The 18,513-nt window shown below is 48.0% G+C and overlaps 1 protein-coding gene across 10 annotated transcripts in view; it reads right to left on the bottom strand.

Annotated features, from left to right (window-relative positions):
- ATP2B4 (ATPase plasma membrane Ca2+ transporting 4) overlaps positions 1-3,042 on the bottom strand; it is a 167,087-nt gene extending 164,045 nt beyond the window's left edge. For 6 of the 10 annotated variants that reach the window (XM_077928960.1, XM_028734184.2, XM_077928965.1 and 3 more), the window contains exon 1: positions 2,885-3,042. The gene's annotated coding sequence lies outside the window, so the exon portion shown is untranslated. Of the gene's footprint in view, positions 1-1,911; positions 2,164-2,424; positions 2,648-2,884 lie in introns of those variants that run through there. The other 4 variants (XM_077928962.1, XM_077928961.1, XM_077928964.1 and 1 more) reach the window with 4 other exon arrangements.
- Between the last annotated feature and the right edge of the window lie 15,471 nt (positions 3,043-18,513).

The raw sequence follows: 18,513 nt of genomic DNA, 5'->3' as shown, positions 1-18,513 counted from the left end.
ACACACTTCCATTTCCTCCTCCACAACACACGCCCGCCCTCCTCTTCTAGATTGCTTAACGCAGATTCCTACAGAACTCTCACAACTAGGAGTTAAGGAGTAGGAAAATGTCATGTCACTCCTGCCTACCCCGCTCTCCCGCCCCTTTAACGCATTCTAAAGGGAGACGTGGATTTTCTAATCGATGCGACTCTGAATAATGCGCGGCGGGAGAGGTTAGTGTTAATTCCTCCGTGTGTGTGTGTGTGTGCGTCCGCCACACTAGCAACACAAGGGGCGGCGGCGGCGGAGAGACAGCTCAGCGTGGTTTGGGGCATGGGATGGGTGTGGAAGGCACATTCCGCTGCCTGCACGGGTGCATCGAAGCAGCGGAACAAGTTACACAAGCGTGCCCTTTCTCCTACTTTCTCTCACCCCCACCCAACCTCACCTGCTGGCGCGCTTTGCGGCCATGGCCCCCAACTCGTGTGTCCCCTCCCCACTTCTTCTGGCATGCCCACTAACGCAAGCCCTTCCCGACTCGCCAGAACCATCCGGCGTCCGGTCCTGCTGCCCTTGACCCACCCACGCAGCGTGGGCGGGGAGTCTCCTTCCGCCGCTCCCCTGCACGAAGCCCACCCCCCTCCTCCTCGGCCGATCTCCGCAGTGGCAAGCAGAACATTCCTCCAGGCGCCCCGCTTTGCAACACCCATTGCCAAACCCTTAGAAAGACCTCCTCGGCGGGGCGGGCCGGGAAGAGGACCTGCGGTGGGAAGGAGGCGGCGGCCGGGCACGCTCTCCCCGTCCTGCCGCGCCCCTCGGAGGCGACCGATTAGCTGGCATTTTTCGAGCTCCCCCGCTCTCCCTCCTCCTCCTCCTGCATCCGTCCGTCTGGCTTCCAGCAGTCCATTTGTCAGCGCCAAGCAGGCGCCCCCGCCCCGCCAAGGAGCGAGGAGGGGCCCAGCCAACCCGGCCCCCCCCCCCACGCCGCCGTTTTCAAATTAAAACGCCTAAACGGTCGTCGTCGGTGACACACAGACCCAGTATTGTGCTCCCGACCCGGTAAATAATCAGGTTACTGTGCTAAAAGCCCAGGAGGCTGCACAAACACACCACGCAAGCAGGCTACAGGTTCGGATCTGGCATACTGAACTGCACAGACCGCCTCTCGCGCTTGCTAACTTGCCATCTTCCCCTGGTTTTTCTTTTTTTAAAAAAGAAATACTGAACACCCCCCAAGAGAGCGGGATCGGGGCCCCATGTGCAAGGAAGGCGCTGCCCGGGAAGCGCGCGCGCCCTGGCTGCGCGCCCGCTCAACCCCGCGCGCCTTTTACTACGGATTGGCCAAGAGGTCGAGACTTTCGTTTTCTTTTACTCCCCTTCCGCGCCCCCGCGATCCGTTGAATGAGTCTTTCTCTCACACGGGCGAAAATTGCTTCAGGAATTCAGCCCTCCTTCCCGCGCCTCCCGCACCCCCCCCCCCCGCCCGGCCTCTAACCACCACCTTTGCTAACAGAGGAGTGTTGTAATGTTGGGGGTGTATTCCTGAAACGGCGGTTCAGGAAGATAAGCCTGTCAGGCGCGGTTACAGCGCCTGCCAACATTTCTGCATGCAACAGAGTAGTAGTGGAAGGATTTCTCTCTTTAAGTTCAGTTTCAACATCGCGGGGGAAGAGAGAGATAAAAGGCTGGGAAACAAGATACTGTATTCTGCACTCTTCTTTTTTTAAGGCAGTCTATGAGCAAACCCACAGAGCAACCATGTTACAGTTGTAAGCAAAACAAAATACCCCACCATCAACAGGCACGCAGCTTTATTATAGCTACAGACAAGACGCCGACTATAATCGTTAATGGGTTTCCGCAAACGCCCCGTTGCTCCGCACAAGAACCCACTCTTAAAAGAAAAAGCAGCAAAACCAACCAACTGACCTCAAGGAGCGCCCCGGATTTTCCATCGCTAAATTATAGGCGGACAAACTGTTGCTTTTATTATGCACTTTGTGCAGCCGGTTTGCATTACGAACCTCCCTGTGATCTCCGTATGAAGGGCGGCGTACAAATTCAATGGAGAAATGAAAATCAACTCTGAAACACTCTCCCACCCCGCTTCCTGGGGGCTGCGCGAGAAACCGGCCAGACAGAGGATCTTTCCGAGCCCGATCTCTTCCCGGCGCCTCGCGATTCACATGCAAAGCGGCGGCTCCGCTCCGCCCCACCCAAATCTGCCTTCCTGCTCCATCTCCTCCCTCCTCCCAAGTTTGCTTCCTGCGGACCGAGCGCACCACGAGCGGGCATGGAAAATATGTTTGCAACACTTTTCCATCCTCTGCCTGTTCCCCCAGTCAGGCTGCCGGGGGCGGGGGGGCTGGCGTCCCCCTCGCCAGGCCCCGGGGGCGAGCGCAAAAAAGCGGGAGAAGGAGAGATCCGTAGGATCTGGCTTACTTTGGGCGCCTGTCTGTAAGCAAGCAGGCGGCGAGATCGCCGCGCCGGGTGTCTTTCCGAGAGCGGCGGGCTCCGGCCCCGGAGAACCCACCCAGCCGCTCCAAGCGTGGCGGCTTCGGCTTGCTCGCAGCGTCCGCACCCGGATCCGCGACGGCTTTGCGCGGCGCCGGAGACCAAGGCGGCTTCGCAGCTGCCTTTCCTCCGCCTCCAGCCAACCCGCCTTTCCCAGACTGGGAAAACCCCCTGGATTTCCAAGGGAGGGAGGGAGGGAGGGAGGAGGAGATCTGAAAGGGGTGGGGTGGGGGAGAGCCCTGGGAAGCTCGATTCCGGATCCTGCCGGTCTCTCGCTCTTCCCGAAGTTTGGAGCGAGCCGGGATCCACCCCGGAGTGGCGGGAAACGGCCCCAGTCCAGGCTGCGGGGATCCTGACAACGCGGCGCGCTTAGGGCGCAGACACGAACCTGCGGGAAGGCGGCTCCTCGGCGCGGTCTCCGCGCTGCCTCTTCGCCCCTTTTTTAAATCCAGCGTTTTGCGAGTCGAGTCCCTCCTGCTCCGAGCGGCGCGAGCTTAAGAAAATGCTCGTCATGGCAACGCCACTGCCTAGCCCGGCCAGACTCGCGCCCCCCGCCCGCCCTTCTCCAAAGGAGGAGGGACTCTCTTAAGGTGGAGCAGGCGAAGCCCGGACGCCTCGGAGCTTTTTAAGGGGGAGGAAGGGAGATGCGGCTCCCTGAAGATCGCTGGAGGGTTTTTGCTTGCGGGACCCGCCCCCCCCCCCCCCGCACTCCCCGCATGTAGGGAGACAGATAAAACTGAGCAGGAGCAATGGAGTGCCAGGGATGAGTGGGGAGAATCGGAGATGCCGGGCTGGTTTGCTTTCCCCCCCTTTTTTTAATTGCACGCTGCTGCAGGCAATTATTAAACACCGCTGCTTTGGAAGAAAAGGCAGCTTTTAGAACAAAGTATCTCTCGATTGCGGCTGCTTTCTTTCCGCCCACCATGTTCCTTTCTCCCAGACCAACTTAACCAGTAAACAAAATATCTATATAATGATCGCAAGAACATAACACAAAGGTGCATAGCTACTTTGTTATTTCTGCAAGGCTTTGCAAACAGTGATGGGGTTCTTAGAACTACTCATGCATCGTAAAGGAGATCAGCCACCTGCGACGTCTAGACTTTGACCCGATTGCCATAGAGCACCTATCAGCCAGATATCCATGGGTCCTAGTTGGAACAGACCCATTGAAATTAATAGACATTTACTGGCTCATATCTATTAATTTTAATGGCCCTAATCTAAGTAGGACTGAGTAGGAGGCAGAGACCTGTTTCTTGTTTCCATTTTGTAGACAAATTTGTAAACCGTTGAATAGTACAGAAATGTAATATCCTAATCAAATAGATTTGAGTTGGGTTGCACTTCTAAATAATGATTCTATGTTTCAAAAGTTACAGAAACTTTTATCCTTTCTATTAATGGGGGGGGGGGGGAGCAAAGGAGGTCCCTGCATTCTTCCCTCTCAGACTGATACAATTACAGTGATACCTTGTATTCAGATACAATTACAGTGATACCTTGTATTCAGAGTGTATCTGAAGAAGTGTGCATGCACACGAAAGCTCATACCAAGAACTAACTTAGTTGGTCTTTAAGGTGCTACTGGAAGGAATTTTTTTTGTTTTGACTATGGCAGACCGACACGGCTACCTATCTGTAAGTGATACCTTGGTTCTCGAACTTAATCCATTCCGGGACTCTGTTTGACTCCTGAAACCGTTTGAAGACCAAGGCACGCCTTCTGATCGGCTGCAGGACCTTCCTGCACTCAATCGAAAGCTACGGAAGCCATGTTGGACGCTCTGCTTCAGAAAAACGTTCACAAATCAGAACACTTCTGGGTTTGCAGCATTCGGGAGCTGATTTGTTCAACAACTAAGCCGTTTGGGAACCAAGGTACCACTGTAATTATTCTTGCTTGCCTAGGCTCATTACCTAGGACTGCTTCTGTGCAAAAAGCAGAAGTGGCTTTATGGTTAAGGTTGAACCTCTATAATAGCTGCCAGGCAAGTGGGTCGCTGTTGCTTACTGGGAGGGAGATGGGAAGAGCGGAAGGCAGTGGGGAGGCTGGCACAGTGAAACTGCGCTAGCAGAGCCAATCTGGTACTCCTGCTGGTGCATTTGCACCACGCTGACCTCCCCTCCACCTTGCCCCTCCATCCAGTCAACTCACTTGCTGAGCAGCTAGCCCCACCCAACTCACTTGTAGAGAGATCACCACAGCAGATCCTATGGCGTGTTGGGGAACTTGGGCTTGGGAAACGAATGCAGCCTTCCGGGCCTATCTATGTGGCTTTTTGGATTCTTTCTCAGGCCACACCCCTCTCCACAAACTGCACCAGCCACACCTTCCTTGAGTGCTTTTGCCTGGCTGGAAGTATGGTGATGCCTCTTCCTTTTCAGGATAGATGTGTGTGCATGCGCATAGACCACATAACTGGAATGTGGGCTGTTGAACAAAGAAAAGATTTGCATCCCATGCTCCTCCCACACTTGCCTCTAGCCACACCCACCACTACTATGCAGAGTCTCTAGAAGGTTATCCATGAGGGAATAATGCCCTTGAGCTGAATGAGGTTTCCTCACCCAGTAAAAGGCAAGTTCCTTCTTTTCCACCCCATGAGTCATAACCCCAAGAGCCTTCTATCTTTCCTTATGCACCACCACAAACTCTTAGACTGAAAGCACTCCCCCCAGCCCAGAACATCCTTAAATTATGGGTTATAAATGGTGGGTTGCCATCTGATTTATTCTGACAAGAGAGAGAGAAGCATTCAGGGTGCAAAGGCCTCTTGACCAGGCACCAGGCACTCAGTAGGGATGGAATCTGTATAACCTCTTGTAGGTACAGCTAGAAAATGCACGTGAAGCACTTTGAACACTTGAAAGCACTGTACAAATGTTAAGTTTCTTATTATCCTCTCCCTCTTTTGTTGTTGTTGTTTAGTCATTTAGTCGTGTCCGACTCTTCGTGACCCCATGGACCAGAGCACGCCAGGCACCTCTGTCCTCCACTACCTCCCGCAGTTTGGTCAAACTCATGCTGGTAACCTCAAAAACACTATCCAACCATCTCGTCCTCTGTCGCCCCCCTTCTCCTTGTGCCCTCCATCTTTCCCAGCATCAGTGTCTTCTCCAGGGAGTCTTCTCTTCTCATGAGGTGGCCAAAGTACTGGAGCCTCAGCTTCATGATCTGTCCTTCCAGTGAGCACTCAGGGCTGATTTCCTTAAGAATGGATGCGTTTGATCTTCTTGCAGTCCATGGGACTCTCAAGAGTCTTCTCCAGCACCATAATTCAAAAGCATCAATTCTTCGGCGATCAGCCTTCTTTATGGTCCAGCTCTCACTTCCATACATCACTACTGGGAAAACCATGGCTTTAACTATATGGACCTTTGTTGGCAAGGTGACGTCTCTACTTCTCAAGATGCTGTCTAGGTCTGTCATTGCCCTTCTCCCAAGAAGCAGGCATCTTTTAATTTCGTGGCTGCTGTCACCATCTGCAGTGATCAAGAAAGTAAAATCTCTCACTGCCTCCATTTCTTCCCCTTCTAATTGCCAGGAGGTGATGGGACCAGTGGCCATGATCTTCGTTTTTTTTAGATGGCCACTCTTCTCCTGAAGTATATTATAACCATGGGGTTAGGGAGAGTCCTCCTGATAGGGATAGGGATTTACTTAAAAAACAATGCACAACTGCTACTTGCCTGATTATCCTCCTAACTAGTGTGGCCTGAGGGCCCCACAGATCATCATCATTGCTGCCCTGCCTTCTCTCTCTCACACACATGCAGATATCTCTCTACAAAAGGGGGTGAGTGATAGGGCTTCTACAAGTCAACTAAAATGTACTACCTCCCTGGTAGGAACAGCTCTCCAGTTCCTCCTCAGTCTATATGCACCATCGGTGTTCATGGCTCAGATGGTGGTGGGTACCATGACCACTGACTCAGGGTCAGAGCTCATTGGAATGCCCAGAGCAACAGTCTGGTGCCAAGGTGGAGTTTGTGCTGAGCTTTACAGCTGAGTAAGATCAGGGACTCTCAAAGCCACTTTTGCCTGAGACATTAGGGTGTGCCTGGGCACACCCAGCACGCTCTGTATGCATGCCTATTTTTAAAATGGGCCTTGTGAGTTTGAAATCTAGAAGTCACCAGTGCATGGAATACAGTAGCCAAGTCACCTCTGTCCTAAAGGCACCTTAGCTGGAGAACCAGCAGGAGTTGGAGACAGGCAGGAAATCCCACATGTTCCACTCCCCTTCTGCTACATTAACAGAGCAATTTAAAGTCCTTGTCTGCCATTCTGGAGTAGGTTTAGATGGGGTGGAGGGGACCTTCCACCCAGCTTCTGTTGGCAGAAGAGCTCTACTAGCAATGGGGGAGCCCCACTGGCTGGAAAGGGGCACCCCACAGGGGGGTTACCGCCACAGAAGCCAGTGAACCACCATGACACCTTTTGAGGGCAGGTTGAGGGCAGACCTGAGGATAGCTCAGTTGATAGAGTAGGAGACTTTTCATCTGAGGATCATGGGTTCGAGCCTGTCAGGAGTGCGTGCAGGAGCCAGGCCCTGTGACCAGTAGGGCTTCGCAGGACCAGGGCTTTCCTAAGTTTGTTCTGGAGCAGCAAGGTGCAGCCGCACAGGTGAGGCTGATTGCTAACTCACAGCACCTGGCGGCAAGAGCTGGGAAGGGATATAAGGTCAGCATTTGCCTTTGACTCCTTGCCACAGCAACACGCTTCCTCCTTGGCTCCTTGACTCCCGGCTCTCTGACCCTGGGACCCTTGGCTTCCAGACTTCCATTCCTGCTCCTACCCCACCGTCTTGCCCCCAGTCCTGACGTCCTCGGCCGGGACTTCAACCGCCTGTAAACCGGACCGTGACAGAGCCTCACATTGGATAGAAGGTTCCTGCATTCCAAGGAGTTGGACTAAAGGACCCTGGTGGTCCCCTCTAACTCTACAATTCTATGGTTCTATGATTCTGCCACCACATGACAGCAATAGGCATGGTCCTGGCCTCTTGCTTTGCTGGGAATTGGTGCTGCACAGAGGCATTGTTTTGCTCCATCCCCCCTTCCTCCCTGACTGGTTCAAAAGGTGGTGCTGTAGGCAAGTGGCAGTGGCTACACTGCTCCCTCAAGCCCCACCACTGCTGGCCAGGGGGTTGGGTTACAGCCTGTAGTAACTAAGGGTTTGCCCTTTCATGACACCTAAAGTCAGATGCCTGAGACTGTCGCCTCCCTCTGCCTAACAGTAGAGCCGGATTAGCTGAGTATATTTCCATTAGATCAGTCACCTGCTAGTTCACTATATTTAACATACTAGAACTTCCAGTTGAGACACGATATTTCCTGAAAGTTGAAGATGAATATTTCCATGGGAAATAATGGTAAACTTTGGGAAATATTACTTTCCTGAGTAGTGGTCCATGAGGTGGGGCCCTCCTGGCACCAGTATTCTTGTAGCTTGCCTGGAGGGTGGGAGTGTGAAGGTATGGTGGTAGCAAGGTTGGGGCTGCATGGTCACCTCAGTGGGAGAGCCAGATTACTTCTGCTCAGCCCTGACCTCCCCACTGCCCTGCACATCCCCAGGTAAGCTCCAGTGATGCTGGTGTTGGGAGGATGGCTCCGCCCACAACACATGGGCCACGTTTGTACTTTATGCGTCAATAGATTCCATTTTGAGCACCATTTGGTGGAAAGGTAGAATCAGTGGCACAGTAGAGCAAAAAAGGGGGGCACTGGTTAGGGCAGGGTAGAAGTGCAACTTCTTAATTTCATCTGCCAAAGTGCCAGGGGAAATGGCATCAGCTGCTGGAGCACTCGGGTAACTGGGGGCATATTATGAAAGACACCTGAAATCCAGTTACAGATAGGTAGCCGTGTTGGTCTGCCATAGTCAAAACAAAAAAAATTCCTTCCAGTAGCACCTTAAAGACCAACTAAGTTAGTTCTTGGTATGAGCTTTCGTGTGCATGCACACTTCTTCAGATAGTGTGCATGCACACTTCTTCAGATCGTGTGCATGCACACTTCTTCAGATGTGTATCTGAAGAAGTGTGCATGCACACGAAAGCTCATACCAAGAACTAACTTAGTTGGTCTTTAAGGTGCTACTGGAAGGAATTTTTTTTTGTTTTGACCTGAAATCCAGCTTTTGCTTATAAGACTGGTAGCCTGTACCTGAGATTCTGTACATATCTTTTTTCATTCTCCATGTTTCTCTTGCTGCTGCCACTTACTCCAAAATACCTCAAGTCAACTTTTAGCCTGATCTCTTCCCAATTGCCTCAAAACTTCCTTATCAAAAACATTTGTTGCTCCATCCACTTTTGCCTCTCGACCTTTGCACCTCTGGCACATGGCCCTTGGGCTGACAAACATTCCCTGTTGTCAGTATTTTTCTATTTTTTATTTTACCCTTTTACCATTTTTCTAGAAAAGGAGGTGCCAGAACTCACCATGAACACCTCCCTTGTTCTCTGAGAATGGCAATGTCCCCCACCATCTGAGAAGTGCTGGGACTGAGTTCTGCCTGGAAAAAGCCCTGCCTGTTGTAAACTTCCTTGAAGATATTCTGAAAGACACAAGAAAAAAAAAAAGTTCTCTATTCAGATGTGACCTAGAAATATTGGTGTTCTTTCCAAGCTGGTTATGCCTTAGATGAGCCTTGCCAGATCTAGTCCAGCCTCTTGTTTCCTACAGTGGCCAGTCAAATGCTTCTGAGAAGACGTCAAGAAGTACATGATGACAACAATAATCATCTACTGCTGTTGTTCCCCAGAGACTGGTATTTAGAGGCACCCTGTCTCTGATCCTGGAAACAATGCAGCCATCATGACCAGTAGCTATTGGCAGCTTTATCATCTGGGAGCAGCCCCAAACATTTTGCTGCCTGAGGCGAGGAAGCTGCTGGACTTGCCGCTGAATCATACTTCTGAAACGGTGATAGGACAGCATCTGCCACCACACAGGCAGCAGGAGGCTAGCTTGGGATGCCCAACTATGTCCTGCAATGCCTCACCATCACACTCTGACCTGCACCATCATCCACCTGCCTCACTCTGCTTATTGATATGCCCTGCCTTTATCTACCACAGGCCATTGAGAAGGCATATTAGGCCACATTTACAACATACATTTAAAGCACACCACTTCAAGCAGTGATGGCTTCCCCCAAAGAATCATGGGAGCCATAGTTTGCTAGAACTGTTAGGATGGCCTTACAATTCTTGGGGTAGTTTAACAATCAAGCCTTTTTCATGGGGAACTGTGGTAATAGTAGCTCTGTGAGGAAAAGAGCAGTCTTCTAACTACTCTCTAATACCCTTAACAAGCTACAGCTCCCAGAATTCCTCAGGGGAAGCCAGAACTGTTTAAAGTGTTTAAATGCATGGTGCAAATGTGGCATCCATTTTGCACACCACCCATTTCATTTTCTGTCCATCACTGTCCAGGACTTTGATTGATTTAAATATTTATATATTGTTGCATTAAAAAAAAATCACAGTGGTTTACAACAATATAAAAACATGAAACCAAACAATGACAGCAAAATATGTTAAAAACTAGTTAAAAGCAAAAAGAAATTGAAAACAAGAAAGTTGCTCCAAGAAAGTTACCCGACACTTCTAGAAAGATAAGGGACCATCTTCCCTAATTTGCTACATGGCCCCCAAAACTTGGAACTGGTCCTCTGTACAGGGGTAGACTTTGGTTTTTCAAATTCCAGTGGTGTCCTGTGTGAGGCCGAAATTTGGCTCCCCCTACTTCTCACTTTCCATCCTACTCAGTTCACTACATCACAGTTGCAGTGCCCTGCAGTGCTCCTTAGGTTTGGTGCCCAGTGCAGTGGAACTGGTCGCCCTGCCTTAAATTTGCCTCTGCTTTGTGTGTTTTTAAATGTATATCTTCAGAACATAAGGCGAGCCCTCCTGTATAAAGAGACAAAGGCCCTTCTAGTCTAGCATCCTGTCCTCAAGTGGTCAGCCAAATGCCTACGGGGAGCCCCCAAACAAGAGCTGAGTGCAATACCACTCTCCCTTCCTGTGGGAAGTGGTATTCAGAAGCAACTGGTATTCAAAAGCACTACAGCCTCTGACACTGAAAGTAGAATCTAATGGCAAGGAGGTACTTTGCCTTTAAGTTAAAGATGGTCATGGTGGCTTATGATAAGCACTGCCTCAGGGGAGCCTTGCTGATCCATCAGCCTGTATTGACTTGCTGGTAAACTACCGTATCTGCAAAGTGTGCACTGATCAAACTTTCTCAGTCTATCAGAGACTTGCAGTCCCCTTGCTTATTGCATGTATGCTCCTGGCAATCAGAATATGCCACCCTGACCCACACATTCCATAGACACTCCTTTGTCCATTCTTCTCCTGATGACTAAGTTCAGGTCACACAGAATGAGAATGGCATCATATGATGTCCGTTTCCATTCAGGCCTTGGGTGTGTGAAGTCTGCGTTCCGAGGGATCACAAGATAGCAAAGAGTGGGTGGCCTTGCGTCCTATTGCGTAAGGTTGAGTGATCAGAGGCACAGTTTGAGCCAGCTTTTTCCTTAACAGGCAGCTTTGATTGACAGATGATGCTTCTGAGGCAGGCATCCAGTGTGACTATGCTGAGCACCCTCTGCTAGATCCCAAACCTGTCCCCACACCAGACCACTTGAAAACTGCTGACGATCTTAGTGGACTATTCAATTTTTCTTCTTCTGCCTGTTGTAGCAATTGCAAAGTGCTGTTCTATATACCATGTGGTTTTTATTTGCATTTTATTGCTTCTTTGATTTCTTATTGCAGAATTTTATAGAATTCAGATGGTAACTTTCCTTCACAGACAAGCCACGGACCTCCTGAATGAAGATCGTCAACTGCTGGTGATCAGTGGGCCACAGTTTGGGAATCTTTGCCTTTAGGATGCTTAACACAGTCTTGCTGGGAAAGACCTCTGCCAAAAAACTGCTGTGTGTATAAATAAAGCAGGTGTTTAAATAGCCTCCTCCCTGACTTTGTCTCTAATCTTCAAAGTACGGCACCACCAGAAGCCTCAAAGGCTCTCCTGCAAGTAATATAAGGGCATTTGGAGGGACAGGTTTGCATTCCTTTCTTGGTCATCCACACTCCTCTTTAATGTTAGAAGGGAGAAATTTATCCGTATCCAACAATGAGGCCCATTTCTTTTGAAAAGTCCCTTTGTGACTTTGATATTCCCCCCCTGAAATTTCCTGGAGCCAGGACCTGCTATTATTATTATTACTAATAATGACTGTCCGCTTGTATAGCAGTCAACACAATGGAGTCTTTTTCTGGGATGAGTCTTTCAGGTATTTACTTGATTCAAAGGGCAACTTTTGCATTGACACAGAGTATTTTCTTTGAGGATGCTGGCTGAATCTTTTTAAATAAAATAAGAAACAGAGATGGCATGATCTGGCTATTAAGCACTTTTTATGTCATTTAAAGACTCATCCACACTTTTGCTTGAGCCATATTTTGATTGTATTGTGTGCTAATTAATTCCCCCAGGTCTGAGAGCTTTTTTCATTCTTTCATGACCATGCCTTGTGAAAATCTGCTCTGACCCATTGAATTGAAGCTTGGTTAGGCAAAATCTCTCTGGATTTTTCACACATCTGATGAGATCTGACTCAGCACAGAACAGAAGAGTGGATATCCACAAGTTCTTGGGTGGAGGCGGGGGAACAAATCTGTACCCAATATAGTATGATCAAAATACACTTCAAGTGAAAGTGTGGATGAACCCTTTGTTTCATTGGGAGAAATTTAAGCACATGCTTAACTATATCATCAAAATCAGTGGACCTATCACTGGCTAGATTGTACCAAAAGCGCCCTAAGGTTCTGGCAGCCATCCTGTGGGACACAGTAGGTCTTATTCTCAAGTAACTATGCAGAGAATAATAATTAAAAAAAAAGGTTTTAAGCCTTCCTATCCCCTTTCAGGGTACTGTTTTTAGCCTAGAAAGGCAAGCCCATTTCGCAAACTAGGGGGGGGGGGAGCTCCCACTAAGCAGTAGAGCAGGGGTCAGCAAACTTTTTCAGCAAGGAGCCAGCCCACTGTCCCTCAGACCTCGTGGGAGGCTGGACTATATTTTGAAAAAAAGTATTTGAATGAATTCCTATGTCCCACAAATAACCCAGAGATGCATTTAAAATAAAAGCACACATTCTACTCATGTAAAAACACCAGGCAGGCCCCACAAATTACCCAGAGGTGCATTTTTTAAAAAAAGGACACATTCTACTCATGTAAAAACACACTGATTCCCTGACCGTCCGCGGGCTGGATTTAGAAGGCGATTGGGCTGGATCCGGCCCCCGGGCCTTAGTTTGCCTACCCATGCAGTAGAGTCACGGAATACCTTCCCTGTTGCTCCACTCATAGCCGTGGTCCACTTCCCTCACCATCTGCAGTGAGGCAGAATTTGAAGTCTTGTTTCCCAAAGTGGGTGGGACAGGGGACTTTAGGCAAGGAGGTGCAGCAGGACAGTCAGACTCTGCTGGAGAAGAAGTCGAACAATAAGGGGTTCTTTCCCCAACCCGACCCAGTACAGAGGCATTATGATAAACTTAAGATGGAAATTCAACACATGATGCCTTTGCCAGAACATCATCACTATCCCATGGCATCAGGTTGCGCCTTCTGGATTTCTGCCTGCCATGAAGCTGTTAGAGGTAAAATGGTTGAGATCAAAGGTGGCAAATTGTCCCAGGGACCCATCCCAGCAAACACTGTGAACAGGACCCTCAGCTGTCTGGTTGGAAGAAGAAAAACCTGTTGTGGCCTGCTTAGGTTTTTAACAGCAATTTGTCGGGCAGAAGTCAGCAGATGAAATTTTTCACAGTGCACAGATAAGCATTACAACTTGCTAATGTTGGCAGATCAAGTCTATTTTAAAAGCACAGGACCCGGGATTTCTAAAAACTTGGGGAAGAATCCACCAGCACATGTGGTTTTTCCCCTCAATGAAGCACTGTGATACGAAAAGTTGGATCTGGAGAAAATTCTCTCTTACCTACATACATGCAACTCTTAAGTGACTTTGTTTGCTTATCATGTTTTGGTTCTTGGTAACTTCCTAACAGCTGGATTTGGATGGAGACAGTAAGATTTAGAGCCTCTCTCCCCAGCTAGCTAATCACTATGGGATTTCTCCATAGCTTTCTGTTTGCCCTGTTGGCCTCTTGGAAAGTACTGGATGGCAGCTGGATATTTACTTGTTTCTTTTGATCAGCCAAGAATGAATTAGGAATCTAAGCATGTGTGCTAAGTACACAGGGCCTGACTACCCTGATCCCTGGCAGTGGCAGCATCAGAGCATCAGATTACAGACTGGGCTGCGGGTGAGGAGGAGAGAAGCTACTCTATGAGCAAACACCTTAGTAGAGTAACAGAGCAAACATATCGCCATGCAGCCCTTACATCCTATGAGTGCAAAGGTGCTGATAAAATGTTGTTTCAAGCTGCTGGATAATAAAGACAGAGAGGCCCTGCCAAGCAACCAGAAAATGGTGCAGAGCATCTTCAGCTTCTTTTCACCTTTGCGTGGTAAGTTGCACCTGCTGAAATTATTCTGCGGAACCTTTCAGGGAACAAGGAGCAACATCCTGTACTTTGGGAATGAGAGCTAGTGTGGCATTGTGCACTGCTTCAGAACAGGACTGGTGAGATCTGGGTTCAAATTCCTCATTTGGTTATGAAAGTTACTAGGGGACTCTGGACCAGTCACCAACTCTCAGCCCAACCTACCTTGTAGGGTTGCTGTGATAAAATAAAAGGGTGGGAGGTGGAAGAAGTGTGTTGAGCAGTCTCAACCTCCTTGGAGGAAAGATGGCCCATAAATGAAATAACCATAAAATAGATCCTTCTTTGCATTTGGTCAACCCCAGAAAACCTTTGCATCAAAATTCTTCAAATGCTTGAAGAGATCTAGATATCTAGAGTTTAAAAAATCATCATCATCGTCTTTCTATCTTACGATACTCAAGGTGGTTTACAAGCTGAAGAAACAAAAAATGTACATCTTATAACAATCTAATGCAATACAAAAATGCGATAATAAAACATAACTTTAAAATAAGCAACCTACATCAAAAAAGTAACATTCAACAATAATTAGAATAGTATAAAATAATACTATCAGCATATAAAAGTTAAACAGAAATTCACCCTCAACAGTTACGATAAATAATTTGTAAACTATAATCAATAAAACAATGGCAAGCCACAGTACATAAAATAATACAATAGAAATTGAGAAGCAGAGACTAGAGGTTGGAGCAAGGCAGGTGGAAGAGAGCCTTGCCTGATGAAGTCTCTCCCCTCACAGTTCTTCCTACAGGCACAGCTTCCTTATGAGCATGAAGCTAACTCCAAACTGAGTAACAACAACCCCTGGATCAAACTGGAGCTGCTTACATCCTGCTAGTGGTAAGTATAAAATAATGCAATTTTAGGAACCAGGGGGCCTGATTCCAAATTCTGATGTTGGTAGATGATGCTCCTGCCTTTTTGCTGTGCTAAACATGTTATATGTGACGACCTACTGGCTTCCTTGGGTCAATAGGCTTAGCTGGTGCCATATGCCCCTCAGCCGAGAATTTTTGAGAAAGGCAAGTGGCCTCACTTCTCAGCCTGATGAAAAACTGTCTTCAATTCTACCATTCCGTTGTAAGATAATAAATGTGCTAGATGTCACAGCAATCAATTACTTTAAGAGCATTGTTAATTTTCAATTACTGATGCATTACTATGGGGAAGCTGGTAATATAAAAAGGAAATGATGGAGTTTAGATAATTTTTTTGTTATATAGAAACAATTCAGTTCTTCAGAAGTTTGCTGCCAGGATAGCTAGGCTGCTTAAACCCCATTGCCTACAGGGATACATTTGTAAACGTCCTAATGCGAAACATTGGAACTGAATGTAACATTGGCTCTGCACTTTAGAACTCCCAAGAAGCTGCCTTCCCTATATTCTTTTTGGTGCCTACTAAAAAAATTCTTATTTATACCAGCCTACTCAGATGCTTAGGAAGTCTAAGTAATTTTAATCTGTTTTAGCATTTTAACTTTTGTATGTTTTAAAGTACTGTTGAACTATTTATTTATTTATTTATTTGCTTGCTTTATCTTTTTGTAAACCATGCTGAGGTTTGTTTGATGTTCACAATCAAGGGGTGCATGGGTTTTATGAAATAAAATCAATAAATAAACCTTGGCAAGTAAAGTTAAAAACCCAAATTTTATCCATGTCCACCCATAAAGTATTCCCCTCCCCTCTCGCAGCATCTTAAACCTGCCTTGCATACCTAATGCAGTAACATCGCCTGAGGTACCAGACATTGGTGCACCGCACCTTGCTTGCTCTTTCTCTGTGGCAATTTATGAAGTAAGGAAGGTGGGGGTTTTCTACATGATCTAGCAGCATCCTCTCATTTTAAACTCTGGGCAGGATTCTCCCAATGAGCCCTGTCAGCCGTGTTCCTGCACAATGACTTCCGCTTGCACAACAGGGCTCCCCCCCCCCAATGTTATCCCTGAAATTGACTTTGGGGGGGGGGAATGTCAAGGGAACCCTCAGAACAGTGCATGAGTGGGAGGAGAAGGAGAAACATTCTGTCTGGCAAGTTGAAATGCTTGCGCAGATAGAACAATCATACAATCATAAAACTGAAGAGCCGGAAGGGACCTCAAGTGTCATCTAGTTCAACATCCTGAAATGCAGGAATGTCATAGCATGGCACTGAATTTTGCGCTCCTAACAATTTGGCCCCAGGGCAACCGCCCCTGTGGCCCCCGTGCTACACCTCTGTTCAGCCAAAGTAAATAGCGAGACAAACCATGTAGGTTTTATTAGAAGCCAAATTGCAGCAGATCAGAAAGAGTGGTGATTGCAACATCCATAGGATGGGCTGGAAATCGCTGCCTCCTTACATCCCTGACTGCGACTTGTGAGGGTTGGATAGTTTAGCCCAGGGGTCAGCAATTTTTTTCAGCAGGGGGCCGGTCCACTGTCCATCAGACCTTGTGGGGGGCCGGACTAAATTTTGAAGGGGAAAAAAATGAACGAATTTCTATGCCCCACAAATAACCCAGAGATGCATTTTAAATGCATTTTAAAATGCATTTCTGTATCCAGGGCAGCTGTCTACCAACTCCACCTGGTACGCAGGCTGAGACCCTATCTGCCTGCGGACTGTCTCGCCAGAGTGGTACATGCTCTAGTTATCTCCCGCTTGGACTACTGCAATGCGCTCTATGTGGGGCTACCTTTGAAGGTGACTCGGAAACTACAGCTAATCCAGAATGCGGCAGCTAGACTGGTGACTGGGGGCGGCCGCCGAGACCACATAACACCGGTCTTGAAAGACCTACATTGGCTCCCAGTACCTTTCCGAGCACAATTCAAAGTGCTGGTGTTGACCTTTAAAGCCCTAAATGGCCTCGGCCCAGTATACCTGAAGGAGCGTCTCCACCCCCATCGTTCTGCCCGGACGCTGAGGTCCAGCGCTGAGGGCCTTCTGGCGGTTCCCTCATTGCGAGAAGCAAAGCTACAGGGAACCAGGCAGAGGGCCTTTTCGGTAGTAGCGCCTGCCCTGTGGAATGCCTCCCATCAGATGTCAAAACGATAAACAACTACCTGACATTCAGAAGACATCTTAAGGCAGCCCTGTTCAGGGAAGTTTTTAATGTATGATATTTTAGTGGGGTTTTGGGTTTCTATGGAAGCCGCCCAGAGTGGCTGGGGAAACCCAGCCAGATGGGCGGGGTACAAATAATAAATTATTATTATTATTATTATTATTATTAAATAAAAGGACACATTCTACTCATGTAAAAAATGCTGATTCCCGGACCGTCTGTGGGCCGGATTTAGAAGGCGACCGTCTGTGGGCCTTAGTTTGCCTACCCATGGTTTAGCCTTTCTTATCTCCAACAAAGCTGCACTAAGAAGTTCCCAGAACATCCTCACATTCAGGTAAGATCAGTAATGGAAGGAAGTTAAGTGCACCTTCCTGCGTATTCATGAGAATTAAATGTCACCCTTTACTTAAAGTTGCAGACAGTGAGTTGAAAGGAGGGATTTCTACTCTTGATGTTAATGCTTATTTACTTTCAACTCTGATAAGCAGGTTTTGCACTGTTTTAGAAACTTGCAAAGTGTGTTTTGCTAGAGTCTACATGAGACAAAGAAACATGTGCTTATATCAAGTGAAGCAAAGCATTTTCTCCGCTATTTTCGTCTCCCTTCAGAATTATTATCTGTCTCCAGCTTAATATGCTTAGATGGCCACCATCAGGAAGCCATCAGTGCATTTTATTCTCATCGCAGATAGCTTTTACCATCCCCAGTACACAGATGAAACTCTGAGAAGTGTAATTATTTGCTCAAGGTCACACAAGGAAACTGTGTCAGAGCAGATGGCTGAAATGGAAGAAGGCGCTGTCTGGTTTCAGAGCTTATCCACACCTCCATTTCCCCCCTCCGCTTTCCCCTGGGAACACCCATGGTTTAGCGCTGTATTGGAACAAAAGGCAATCGGGTTTCCCTTGGATTGCTATTTGTTCTGGTGTAGTGACAAAGAGTGGGTTTTCTGGGAGAAAGCAGCTGGGGAAAGGCATAACTGCTTGGACCTAGAAAGCACAGGGCAAGCAGAAAACCATGTAGACCCATGCTTTCTAGGCATGGGAAAAGCAGGACTGTGGACAAGCCCTAGGTACATGGAGTGCCCATGTAATCCATTGTTTCAGCCTTAATCTAAGGCAGTGTTTCCCAAACTTGGGTCGCTAGTTGTTTTTGGACTACAGTTCCCATAATCCCTGACCACTGGTCCTGCTAGCTAGGGATGATGGGAGTTGTAGTCCAAAAAACAGCTGGAGACCCAAGTTTGTGAAACACTGACCTAAGGCCTAGTTTTCACGGAAGTGGTAAAGCTGTACCTGCACTGCAGGTGGAGGCTAACATGAGAACGAATGCTCCCCCCCCCCAAAGCAGTTCCCCA

This window comes from Podarcis muralis, chromosome 5, assembly GCF_964188315.1.
Source record: "Podarcis muralis chromosome 5, rPodMur119.hap1.1, whole genome shotgun sequence".
Classification (NCBI taxonomy): domain Eukaryota; kingdom Metazoa; phylum Chordata; class Lepidosauria; order Squamata; family Lacertidae; genus Podarcis; species Podarcis muralis.
Note: the sequence above shows the minus strand (reverse complement) of the source record. Positions and strands in the feature narration are given on the sequence as shown.